The 12303-nt window shown below is 43.9% G+C and overlaps 1 protein-coding gene across 3 annotated transcripts in view; it reads right to left on the bottom strand.

The window, feature by feature from the left end:
* Positions 1-12303, bottom strand: part of TNFAIP2 (TNF alpha induced protein 2) — a 214634-nt gene that overhangs the window by 30647 nt on the left and 171684 nt on the right. The window contains exons 1-2 of one of the 3 annotated variants that reach the window (XM_077463718.1): positions 3216-3293; positions 3109-3167 (exon numbers count right to left, since the gene is read on the bottom strand). The exons of 1 other annotated variant lie outside the window; for it this stretch is intronic. The gene's annotated coding sequence lies outside the window, so the exon portion shown is untranslated. Of the gene's footprint in view, positions 1-3108; positions 3180-3215; positions 3294-12303 lie in introns of those variants that run through there. One more of the 3 variants, XM_077463719.1, reaches the window with a different exon arrangement.

Below are 12303 nucleotides of genomic sequence, written 5' to 3'. Positions count from 1 at the left end.
GCTCACAGCTTCTCCCCAGCCAATGAGAAGAGAGGGGTGTTGACTGTGGAAGGCAAAGTAGAAGCCCAGTACTGGAGAGGGGCTGTGGGGCCCTAGGGCAGATCGGAGCGGGATTTTGTGGAGGATATGATAATATGACAGGGAGGCTGCAGGGGCCCCCTGGAGCTAGGGGCGGGGTTGTGATTGTGACCCCTGCAACCCCTTATGCTACACCCATGAGACTGAGGTAAGTGTCCATGTAGGTAAGAATACAGTAAATCTGCAAAACCTCAAACCCCATACTTCTCTATTAATGAAATGTCACAGTGGGAAATTTCAATAACCTTTGTTAAAAAAAAGTACGCAGTGTGATGTGCCATAATCGGTGCATTGGCATTGCTGTCATGCAACCGCACACCAGTGGCCTTGTTTCTCCTCTGCTAAAACCTTATAGGACAGCTGATATCATGATGGTTATTATTATTATTATTTTTTCCATTACAACAGCAATTGTAATCTCGAGTACTGATATACTGACCGCTCTCCTGCCGCCTGTCCTTGATTTATGTATACTTTTATGTTAAAGTGGTTGTAAACCTCAAACCCATCCTCACGTTACCAACAGCAGTCAATGAGATCAGGAACAGATGGAGACCTGCTACAATGAGGGTTAGCCATCAAGATTTTTCTATGGGGCCCCATGATCTGTAGCTATGCCCCTGATGCTCATGATCATAAAAACACAAAACAGAGACTCTAACCCCTCGCCAGTTTACTAACAGCAGTCAACGGGACAGGAACAAGTGGAGACTTGCTACAGTGTGAGAGAGAGAGGGGTGAAGGGGCCCCATCGTCATTTTGCTATGGGACCCCATGATCTGTAGTTATGACTCTGATGCTGATGATCATAAAAGTAAAAAGGAATACAGAGACTCTAACCCTCCCCACTTTACCAAGGGCAGTCAATGAGACAAGGAACAAATGGAAACCTGCTACAGTGAGAGTTAGCCAAGGGACCTCTTAAAAATTTTTCTATGGTGCCTCATGATCTATAGTTATGCCCCTGATTCTGATGCTCATAAGAAGAAAAAAAACAGAGACTCTAACCCACCCACCCCACTTTACCAACAGCAGTCAATGAGACAAGGAAAAACCATGCACATTGCTTATAGTAGAACAGATAGAAACCTTGATACAGTGAGAGATAGCCAAGGGGCCCCTTCATAATTTTGCTATGGGCCCCCTATGATTTGTAGTTATACCCCTGATGCAGATAATCAGAAAAAAAGACAGAGACTATAACCCCTCCTCACTTTACTAACAGCCATCCTGCTACAGTGAGAGAGAACCAATGAGCCCCATCAAAATTTTGCTATGGGGACCCATGATCTGTAGTTATGCCCCTGATGCAGATAACCATGAAAACACAAAACAGAAACTCTAACCCATCCCCACTTTAGTAACAGCAGACAATGAGACAGGAAGAAGTGGAAACCTGCTAAAGTAAGAGATAGGCAAGGGGCCCCTTCATAAATATGCTATGGGGCCCCATGATCTGCAGTTATGCCCCTGATGCAGATGATCATTAAAAAAAATGACAGAGACTCTAACCGTTCCCCACCTTACTATCAGCAGTCAATGAAACAAGGAACAAGTGAAAATCCGCTACACTGAGAGAGAGCCAAGGGACCCCTTCATAATTTTGCTACGGAGGGCCCCTTGATATGTAGTTATGCCCTGATGCAGATAAGCATAAAAACACCAAACAGGGACTCTAACCCCTCCCCACTTTACCAACAGCAGTCAATGAGTCAAGGACAAACTGTGCACATTGCTTATAGTAAAACAGATGAAAACCTTGCTACAGTGAGGGCCCCCCCCATCAAATATTATGGGGCCCCATGATTCTTAGTTATACCCTAGAATTGCAGAGTAATTAGCAGAGTAAAATCAGAACCTTTCCAACCTTTTGCTTTGACTGCTGAAAGCTGCACAGAGGCACACTTTCCTGACACTCTGTACTAGGCAGGAAATGATTAAGTGACATTGAACTATGTTACATTTTAGTATGGATAGACGGACTTGCAAAACCTCAACACATTATTTGTTCTGTTTCTATTTATTTGCACTGAATTGTTACAGCTTTATGGGCCAGTTCACACCACATGCAGTCCAGTGCGGGGTTTTTTTGGCATCAAAAATGCATGGAAAGTAGGTTATATGATTTCCAATGTAGAAAAGCATCTGGAACGCATCCGGAATGCGTTTCTATGGTGTGAACTGGCCCTATATATATATATATATATATATATATTTATTTATCTATCTATGTATCTATGTGTATATATATATATATATATATATATATATATATATATATATATATATAGATAGATATATAGATATATCTATAGATATATAGATATATCTATATATATCTTTTTCTTTCATTTCAATAAAAATATTGTACCAGAAAATTAATTTGCATTTGAGAAAGATGACCGTATGATTACGCCATCATTGATACAATTTTTTTCCTCCAACCACTTGTCAACATTCGCTTTTTTTTTTTTTCCAACATAAAATGTTTTTTTTTCTTGTTTTGTTTTTTGTCGATCGCTTTCAAAATTGCAGAATGCTCATGCACATTCCAATTCCACTACTCACGCTTTAGAAAAAAATCGTTTGTTTGTACAAAGAAAACTCCAATGCGATTGTTACATTTTTTTTTTTTGCCATACATTTTTGCAATTCGAGAATTGATATGAGCCCATTAACATTCTAGCGATCGAGTGTTTCAAACTAATTTTCCAGGGAATTTTTTTTTTTTTTTACCCATCTATGGCCAGCTTAAGAACATTCTGTTTTTTTGTTTTTTTTAAAAGAATTTTCATTTTAAAATTTTACCCATCTAATTGTATTGTAACTGCACTGTTGTAAAAACGCTGCACAAACCGTTGGCGCTGTATAAATCCTGTGTGATAATAATAATAATCTCAAAGTCAATTATGAGCGGCTGCATGTGCTCTTTTCTTGCAGATAAATTTGCTTAATTATTAAAGTGAGAAAACGATATTAAAAAAAAATATATAATAAAAAAAAAAAGCAGATCCCCAAATGTGTGCTCACCTGTGACAGCTGAGGATCTGTGGTGCTGTTCGTGGTGCTGTTCGTGGTGCTGTTCGTGGTGCTGTTCGTGGTGCTGTTCGTGGTGCTGTTCGTGGTGCTGTTCGTGGGCGCTCTGGCTGTAATGTCCTCTGATTGCACCGCAATGAAACTGTCACCCTCAGCACAATCTGTAGATGAGCAGGCTTCTTCTCTGCTTTTATGTACAGTAGATCCACCCTCTCCTCCTCCTCCTCCTCCCACTCACTGCTTCTATATCATTGCATCACGCCATTATAAAAACCCCACCAGCCGGGAAATTCCCAAATCTTGGGGAAGGTGATCTATCTATTTTAGATGTATTTTAAACATTCGTCTGCCAAAGCAAAAGTGAAAGTGTGTACAGATGTGCCGTTCAATCTTCCAGCTCCCGCATTGCTGACAGTTTACAGTAAGAAAGCCTGCAGATAAGTGCATAGCTCCCAACTGTCCCTGATTCCGAGGGACTGTCCCTGATTTGGGGCAATGTCCCTCTGTCCCTCATTCCTCCTCATTTGTCCCTCATTTTGGTCTGATCTATATAAATGTATATAAATGCACTTTTTAGCTTTCAAAAAGTGTTTCCCAGCGCTAAACCTTTCATCTGATTTCTAAATTGTTGCATTTGTAAATTTCAAAAGCCAATATAAAGGAATAGAAGTAGTAAAGATAAAGCACTTGTGGGTTTAACCAATCATTTTTTGTATAATTCTCCTTTAAAGGGGCGTGGCAAGGGGTGTGTCCTATGCCTGCATGCATTTGCTATTAGGTGTCCCTCATTCTCAAAAAGTTGGGAGGTATGTTACTGTCACTGTGACTTATCCTATTAAAGCACTTTTAACCACTTCAATACCGGGCACTTAAACACCTTCCTGCCCAGACCAATTTTGAGCTTTCAGCGCTGTCGCACTTTGAATGACAATTGCGCAGTCGTGCTACACTGTACCCAAATGAAATTTTTATCATTTTTTTCCCACAAATAGAGCTTTCTTTTGGTGGTATTTGATCACCTCTGCGGTTTTTATTTTTTGCTAAACAAATAAAAAAATACCGAAAATTTTGAAAAAAAAATGTTTTTTTTTGTTTCAGTTTCAAAACTTTGCAAATAAGTAAGTTTTCTCCTTCACTGATGGGCACTGATGGGGTTACACTGATGGGCAATGATAAGGCGGCACTGATGGGCACCGATGAGGTGGCACCAATGAAGTGGCACTGATGAGGTGGCATTGATGGACACCGATATGTGGCACTGATAGGCGGCACTGATGGGTGGTACTGATGGGCGACACGGATGGGCACTGATAGGTGGCACAAATTGGCACTGATAGCTGGCACGGATTGGCATGGATGGGCATGGATAGGTGGCACAGGTGGGCATGGGTTAGTCGGCACAGGTGGGCATGGGTAGGCGGCACAGGTGGGCATGGGTAGGCGGCACAGGTGGGCATGGATGGGCACTGATAGGTGGCATGGATGGGCACTGATAGGCGGCACAGATGGGCACTGATAGGTGGCATGGATGGGCACTGATAGGCGGCACAGATGGGAACTGATAGGTGGCATTGTATTATAATATATTGTACTAATGGATGCCAATCAGTGCCAATCAATAATGCATGCCAATCAGTGATGCCCATTGTGGGCACTGATTGGCATCCATTATGGGCACTGATTGGCATCCATTGTGGCACTGACTGGAATCCCTGGTGGTCTAGGGTGGCATACCTTGTCCTGGGCATCCCTGGTGGTCTGGTGGCGTCCCTGGTGGTCCAGTGTGGGCATCCTCGGGGGGGCTGTGCTGATAATCGATCAGCACAGACCCCCCCTGTCAGATGAGCAGCCGATCGGCTCTCCTCTACTCGCGTCTGACAGACGCGAGTGAGGAAAAGCCGATCACCGGCTTTTCCTATTTACACTGTGATCAGCCGTGATTGGACGGCTGATCATGTGGTAAAGAGTCTCCGTCGGAGACTCTTTACCGAGATCGTAGTTTGCCGGGTGTCAGACTGACACCCCGCAACAGCGATCACCGGTCAGGATTATGCAACCACTTTGCCACCGTCTATTAGTTATAGGGCGGGCGGCAAGTGGTTAAAATGTTAACTTGGGAAGCATTTTTTTTTTTTTGCAGATATGGAATGCATTGAGGTTTGAATTGGATGGTATATAGCAGTGAACACTTTTATTTGTTACATAGTTACAAAGAGATGAAATATACTGGATATTATTATTATTATTTAAGGTAATTATATAGCGCCATCAATTTACGCAGCGCTTTACATATACATTGTACTTTTTACATCGGTCCCTACCCTCAAGGAGCTTACAATCTAAGGTCCCTAACTCACATTCATACCTAGCTCCCAACTGTCCCTGATTTGGAGCAATGTCCCTCTGTCCCTCATTCCTCCTCATTTGTCCTTCATTTTGGTCTGATCAATATAGATGTATATAAAATGCCCTTTTTATCTATCAACAAGTGTTTTCCAGCACTAAACCTTTCATCTGATTTTTAAATTGCTGCATTTGTAAATTTCAAAAGCCAATATAAAGGAATAGTCGTGGTTAAAAAAAAGCACTTAAGGGTTTAACCGATCTTGTTTTTTTTTTTTTGTGCAATTCTCCTTTAAGAGGGCGTGGCAATGGGTGTGTCCCATGCCTGCATGCTTTTGCTGATAGGGCTCAAGTCCTGCGGGAACACATGGGAACGGGGTTCCTGCACTTTTTTCACAACAGGAACTCAGTTCCCATTAGCAGCCGTGTCCTGCAAGACTTTGAAGTATGCAAGCTGTTTGACAGGTGATACACCAGCAGCCGCCGACACAGCTCGCAATAGTAAGTGCCGCACACCTAACCATTCAGGCATTGCCAGTAGGGGGCCCCATGATAGCTTCTGTTTCGATCTACCTGTCAATCACAGCTAGCTTACGGGTAGATCAGGTCCCTGCTGCTAAGAGATTGTATTTAGTCAGACCTCTTGTGATGCGCTCCTCCCCGCCGCCCCCTCCTGATTTTCTGTCTCCTCATCCTCCCCCCACCCAGTCTCCTGCATACTTGCTCTGTGTGTCCCGCTGAATCCCCCCTCCTCTATCTTCAGTGCCATATGATGAGAGTACACAGAGGAGAAGCACAGCTATTCTGCTCACAGGACATGCAGGGAGAGAGGTGAGCTGAGGGAGGAACATCAGTTTGGGGTGGTAAGCTGAGCACAATACCTGGCAAAGTTTAATGGCAGGAGGGAAGTTTTTGTGGAAATATGCGAAGGGTTGGAATAGCAGCGAGTGTGTGTTGGAGCCCTGCAGAGTTTGCAGCCCCCCAAGCTAACATACATCTCCTAAGCAGGAACACATTACTATCTCCCCAAGCATTCTGTCCAGATAATGTGCAGTTCATTTATGACCTTTCCGTTTAACCCTGTGTTATCCAAACTCTGTTCAATGAAAAGTGTAAACTCACCACATAAACACTCTATATACAAAATAATATTCCCCAATAAAGATCAGAACATGATGTTCACATTTGCATGGAAGCACAAATGAATGAATGCTGATAATTCAGAGAATTACCGTATTGATGTTTATTGAGGATTGTTTTTTTTTATGTACTAACAGTTAAGCTTCATACACACAATACGAAAATTGGATGAAAAATACCACTTTTGAAGTGTTTGTGCATATGAGCGTATCATTTTCTTTTTTTTTGGTGGGCGAGTGGATCTTGGGTGGGAGTTCCCACACTTTCATCCCCAGGACTTGACCCCTGGGTGTCCCTCATTCTAAAAAAGTATTCCAACATGATAACGACCCCAGACACACCTCCAAGATGACCACTGCCTTACTAAAGAAGCTGAGGGTGATGGACTGACCAAGTATGTCTCCAGACCTAAACCCTATTGAGCATCTGTGGGACATCCTCAAACAGAAGGTGGAGCAGCGCAAGGTCTCCAACATCCACCAGCTCTGTGATGTCATCATGGAAGAGGGGAAGAGGACTCCAGTGGCAACCTGTGAAGCTCTGGTGAACTCCATGCCGAAGAGGGTTAAGGCAGTGCTGGAAAATAATGGTGGCCACACAAAATATTGACACTTTGGGCCAAATTTGGACATTTTCGCTTAGGGGTGTACTCACTTTTGTTGCCAGCGGTTTAAACATTAATGGCTGTGTGTTGAGTTGTTTTGAGGGGGCAGCAAATTTACACTGTTATACAAGCTGTACACTCACTACTTTACATTGTAGCCAAGTGTCATTTCTTCAGTGTTGTCACATGAAAAAAATATTTACACAAATGTGAGGGGTGTACTCACTTTTGTGAGATACTGTATATTTTTTCCATATCTGTGCAGTAATCCAGTGTGAGACTTTCCCTCTGTGTAGGAGCTTCCTGTAATAAAGACGGCTCCCTGCTGCTCTCCCTTCTTGTGCAGGGGGGGGGGGGGGTGGTCTTGTCTCCGCCCCTCCTGTAGTTTTTTCTGCAGGCAGCCTGTAGTAGGTGGACCTTCTTAGGAGCGTTAGCATTCTATTTGCGTTTTTACAGTACATAAAGAAAAAAACAAAACAAAACAAAAAAAACAGCTCCTCGGAAGAAGCTGTTGGGAGCATTTAGCATTTTTTTCTGTTGGGAAAACACTTCCACAAACTTTACAAAAACAATTTTGTTGCTTAGAAAATGGCAATAGCCTAAAGTAGTGTGCATGGACACATAGTATAACACTATTTAGCTTCTAGAAGCCTAAAAAATGCTAACAACAGCTTCTAGGCGCTCAAAAGAAACACTAATGTGAATGGAGCGTTAAGCTGGTATTAAAACGACTTTTTTAAATTATTTTATCACTTGCTTTCTAGAAGGTTTACCCCCTTCCTGACCAGGCCATTTTTTGCGATACGACACTGCATTACTTTAACTGATAATTGTGCGGACGTGTGACACTGTACCCAAAATAAATTTACGTCCTTTTTCCCCACAAATAGAGATTTATTTTGGTGTTATTTGATCACCCCTGTGGTTTTTATTTTTTGCCCTATAAACAAAAAAAGACTGACGATGAAAAAAAAAAAAAAAATTATAATAATAATATCTGTTATAAAACATATCCAAAAAAAGAAGAAAGAAAATAAAATAATTTTTTTTTCATCAATTTAAACCAATAAGTATTTTGCTACATATTCTTGGTAAAAAAAAATCCCAATAAGTGTATATTGATTGGTTTGTGCAAAAGTTATAGCGTCTACAAACTGTTGGATATATTTACAGAATTTTTATTTACTTATTTTTACTAGTGATCAATGACTTATAGCGGGACTGCGACATTGCGGTGGACAAATTGAACGCTTTTACCCTGTACACACGGTCGGACTTTCCGACGGAAAATGTGCGATCGGACTGTGATTTCGGAAATTCCGACAAGTTTGAGACCTGGATCTAAAATTCTCTGACAACAAAATCCGATCGTTTAAATTCCGATCCTGTGTAGACAATTCCGACACACAAACTGCCACGCATGCTGGAGACGAAAGCTATTGGCATCTTTATAGTCCCGTCGTACGCGGTTTACCTCACTTCGTTCTGAACGATCGGATTTTCCGACAACTTTGTGCGACCGTGTGTATGCAAGACAAGTTTGGGCCAAAATCCATCGGAAAAAATCTGACGGATTTTGTCGTTGGTATGTCCGACTGTGTGTACAGGGCATAAGTGTCACTTTTTGGGGACCAGTGACACCAGTACAGTGCCCAGAGCGCCCGCCTTGCCGCCATATATATTCAGTATACGGTCAGCAAGCATTTATATAAGAAACATGTTACACTTGCCTGCTCTGTGCAGTGGTTTTACACAGAGCAACCCCGATCCTCTTCTTTTCGGGTCCCGCTCCGGCGCTCCTGGCTCCTCCCCCTCGAGCAGTGCCCCCAGACAAAGCCTCTTGCTCTCAGGTCACCACTGCATGCTCACTCCTGAGCCGCTGCTCTATGCGTCCATAAAACACATAGAGCCACAGCTTCGCCCCACCCCCCACTCTCTCCTCATTGGCTCACTGGCTGTGATTGACAAAAGTGGCAGCCAATGAGAAAGGGAAAAGCTATCGTGACCATAGATGGATTGGACAGAGCTCAGGTACGGATTGGGGTGGGCTGGGTGCTGCACACAGAAGGTTTTTTTTTTACCTTTATGCATAGAAAGTTAAAACACCTTCAGCCTTTACAACTACTTTAACGGAAATGTCTTTAAGTAACAATGCCTCCCTGGATGGAAACATTTGGGTGGGGAAGCACCTGTGGGTCAAATCCCCGATAGCTTCTGGTATCTCTCAGACAGATGCAGGCAAGATTTCCCTGCAGTCATTTGTATCTCTGACCCTCTCCAACAAGGCAATCATGGAGGTGCTATTACCTTGCAGTGGTCTCTTACTTATCTACTTTGCAAAAAATAAAAATAAAAGCATACATTGCACCATCATGTGGTTTTATATTGGCCACCACATGGGACTGGGAAAACCCCACAAAAAACACATTGTCTGCGTTGTGACTATCACATTTTAAAGTAGATGTAAACACAATCACTGAAAACGTTTGTCATTTCAATTTCTTTTTTAATATGTAACTTATTTTTTTTTTAAATCCTGGTGATCCTATGATGAAGGTCCTTGACAATTCTATGGGGTGACAACTCTCAGTCTCCAGATTGTGTACTTTCATTGCTACTCTGTCACAGGGATTTTCAACTTCACAAAAGGGACTACTAATGTGTTAGTTACTCCTGACCACTGAACTCCATGCAACATTTACAATGACCCTGGGCTATGTGTGTAACTTACTCCTGACCCCTTCACTTTGTGCATAATTTACAATGACCCTGGGCTATGTGTGTTACTCCGGTGGACCAGAGTCCAGTGGATAATCCGCTCGTGTGTGGGCTCCGGCAAACTTTTTCTTCTCAAAAGTCCGGGGGACTTTGAAAGAAGTCTTGACTCAAAATTGTCCGCCGGACTGCCGCCCGTTTGTGTGCTAGTCCCCCGGACTTTTGAAATGAACGGACTTGCCCACACACGGAGAAAAGTCAGTTCATTTTGAACGTGGCTCCAGGTAAACAGGACTAGCGAAGGAAGTGAATGTCACTGCCTCCATCGGCGAGATTGACACCTTACTGGACCTTATCCGAGCATGTAGCCCCCTCCTGAGCCGTACCAGGCGGCGTGCCCTCAACATGGGGCCCCCCCATGTCCCCACCCCCCACCCCAAAGCACCTTGTCCCCATGTTGATGAGGACAAGGGCCTCTTCCTGACAACCCTTGCCGTTGGTTGTCGGGGTCTGTGGGCGGGGGGCTTAATAAGGGGGCCCCCATATTCCGGCCCCCCACCCTATGTGAATGAGTATGGGTTGTTTGGGTATGGGTTGTATGATTACGATGTACCCCTACCCATTCACCTGGGGAAAAAAGTGTACATAAAAAACACAGCAAAGGTTTTTAAAATATTTTATTAGACAGCTCTGGGGGTCTTCTTCTGTCTTGGGGGGTCTTCTCGCCGGTCTCCTCCGCTATCTTCTGCTGTTTTGCTAGCTCTTTTACTAGCGGAGGAGCCCAGATTTCTTCTTCGTCGTCGCTGCCGTCTGGGGGTCTTCTTCCGACTTCGGGGTCTTGTCCCGCTCTTCGTTCTTCTTGCCGGGCCTCCGCTATCTTCTTATAGCTCTTTTACTAGCATTGGCCTGGTCTTCTGTCGCTGTTGCCGCCGCCTTCTTCTCCTTCTTCTCTTCTTCCTTCCGATGTTGACACGATACTCTCTCTGGCCGCAATGGCAGGGACGCATTGTGCGGCGACTTATATAGGCATAGGGGCGGGGTCACAGGTGATGTCACATGGTGACCCCGCCCCTTATGACGTCACAGTCCCGGAGGATGATGGGACTGTGACATCATAAGGGGTGGAGTCCCCATGTGACATCACCCGATGACCCCACCCCTTATCCCTATATAAGTTGCCGCACAACGCATCCCTGCCATTGTGGCCAGAGAGAGCGTTGTGTCAACATCGGAAGGAAGAAGAGAAGAAGGCGGTGGCGACAGCGACAGAAGACCGGGCCAACGCTAGTAAAAGAGCTATAAGAAGATAGCGGCGGCCCGACAAGAAGAACCGAAGAGCAGGACAAGACCCCGAAGTCGGAAGAAGACCCCGGATGGCAGCGATAACGAAGAAGAAAGCCAGGCTCCTCCGCTAGCAAAAGAGCAGAAGATAGCGGAGGAGCCCGACGAGAAGACCCCCCAAGACGGAAGAAGACCTCCAGAGCTGTCTAATAAAGTATTTTAAAAACCTGTGTTGTGTTTTTTTTATGTACACTTTTTTCCCCATGTGAATGGGTAGGGGTACATCATAACCCATACTTATTCACATAGGGTGCCGGGATCTGGGATCTTATTAAAAGTCTGGTCGTGTGTGGGTGGGTGTGGGCCGCTCGTTGTGAAAGTACGGCAGACCTCTGCTGCAAAGTCCGGCGGGTTGTCCGCCGGATAGTCCGATTGTGTATACTCGGCATATGTGTTACTCCAGACTTCTGTACTCTGTAAATAACCTGTACATAATTTGTCATAACAAAATTAGATACATTTCATTTTTGTACAGTGTTGCATGACCACGCAATTGTCAGTTAAACTAACCCAGTGCCAAAAAGCAAAAAAAGGGCCTGGTCATGAAAGGGGGTTAAATCTTATGGAGGGCAAGTGGTTAAACAATGGATAACAGCACTCCAGCATCATCCATAGGCATGCAGTCAATAGACGAGTGCCATCATCCAAACAATGGATGGACCACCCTCTAGTATCATACATGGGATATACATATGCTCAGCCATCAGATGAATGGGCACCAGTATCTGCGGACAAGAATGGACTGACCTGGAGCAGTATTTCTTATGGTGAATTGGTCATCATCACTAGGACAGAGTTCTCCTATCACCCTCCCAACAAATATTATTACGGTACAGGTTACTCTCTTCCTTGTGAATTCCAGCAATGTTGGACACGAGGCCTTTCAATAGCCTGAGCTATCTGTATAGGACATTTCCTAAATAGAATGTGGATTAGGTGGGAACTTGATGGGAATGTGGTCTGTAATCAGCAATGGAGATATATTTAGTGTCTTGTTCTGTTATACACAATGGAATTTTTCTTATCGTGAAATACTACGTGACCGG

This window comes from Lithobates pipiens, unplaced genomic scaffold (genome assembly GCF_037356315.1).
Source record: "Lithobates pipiens isolate NorthernLeopardFrog02 unplaced genomic scaffold, aLitPip1_a1.2 Scaffold_30, whole genome shotgun sequence".
Lineage (NCBI taxonomy): Eukaryota > Metazoa > Chordata > Amphibia > Anura > Ranidae > Lithobates > Lithobates pipiens.
The sequence above is the reverse complement of the archived record's forward strand: the minus strand, read 5'-3'. Positions and strand labels throughout refer to the sequence as shown.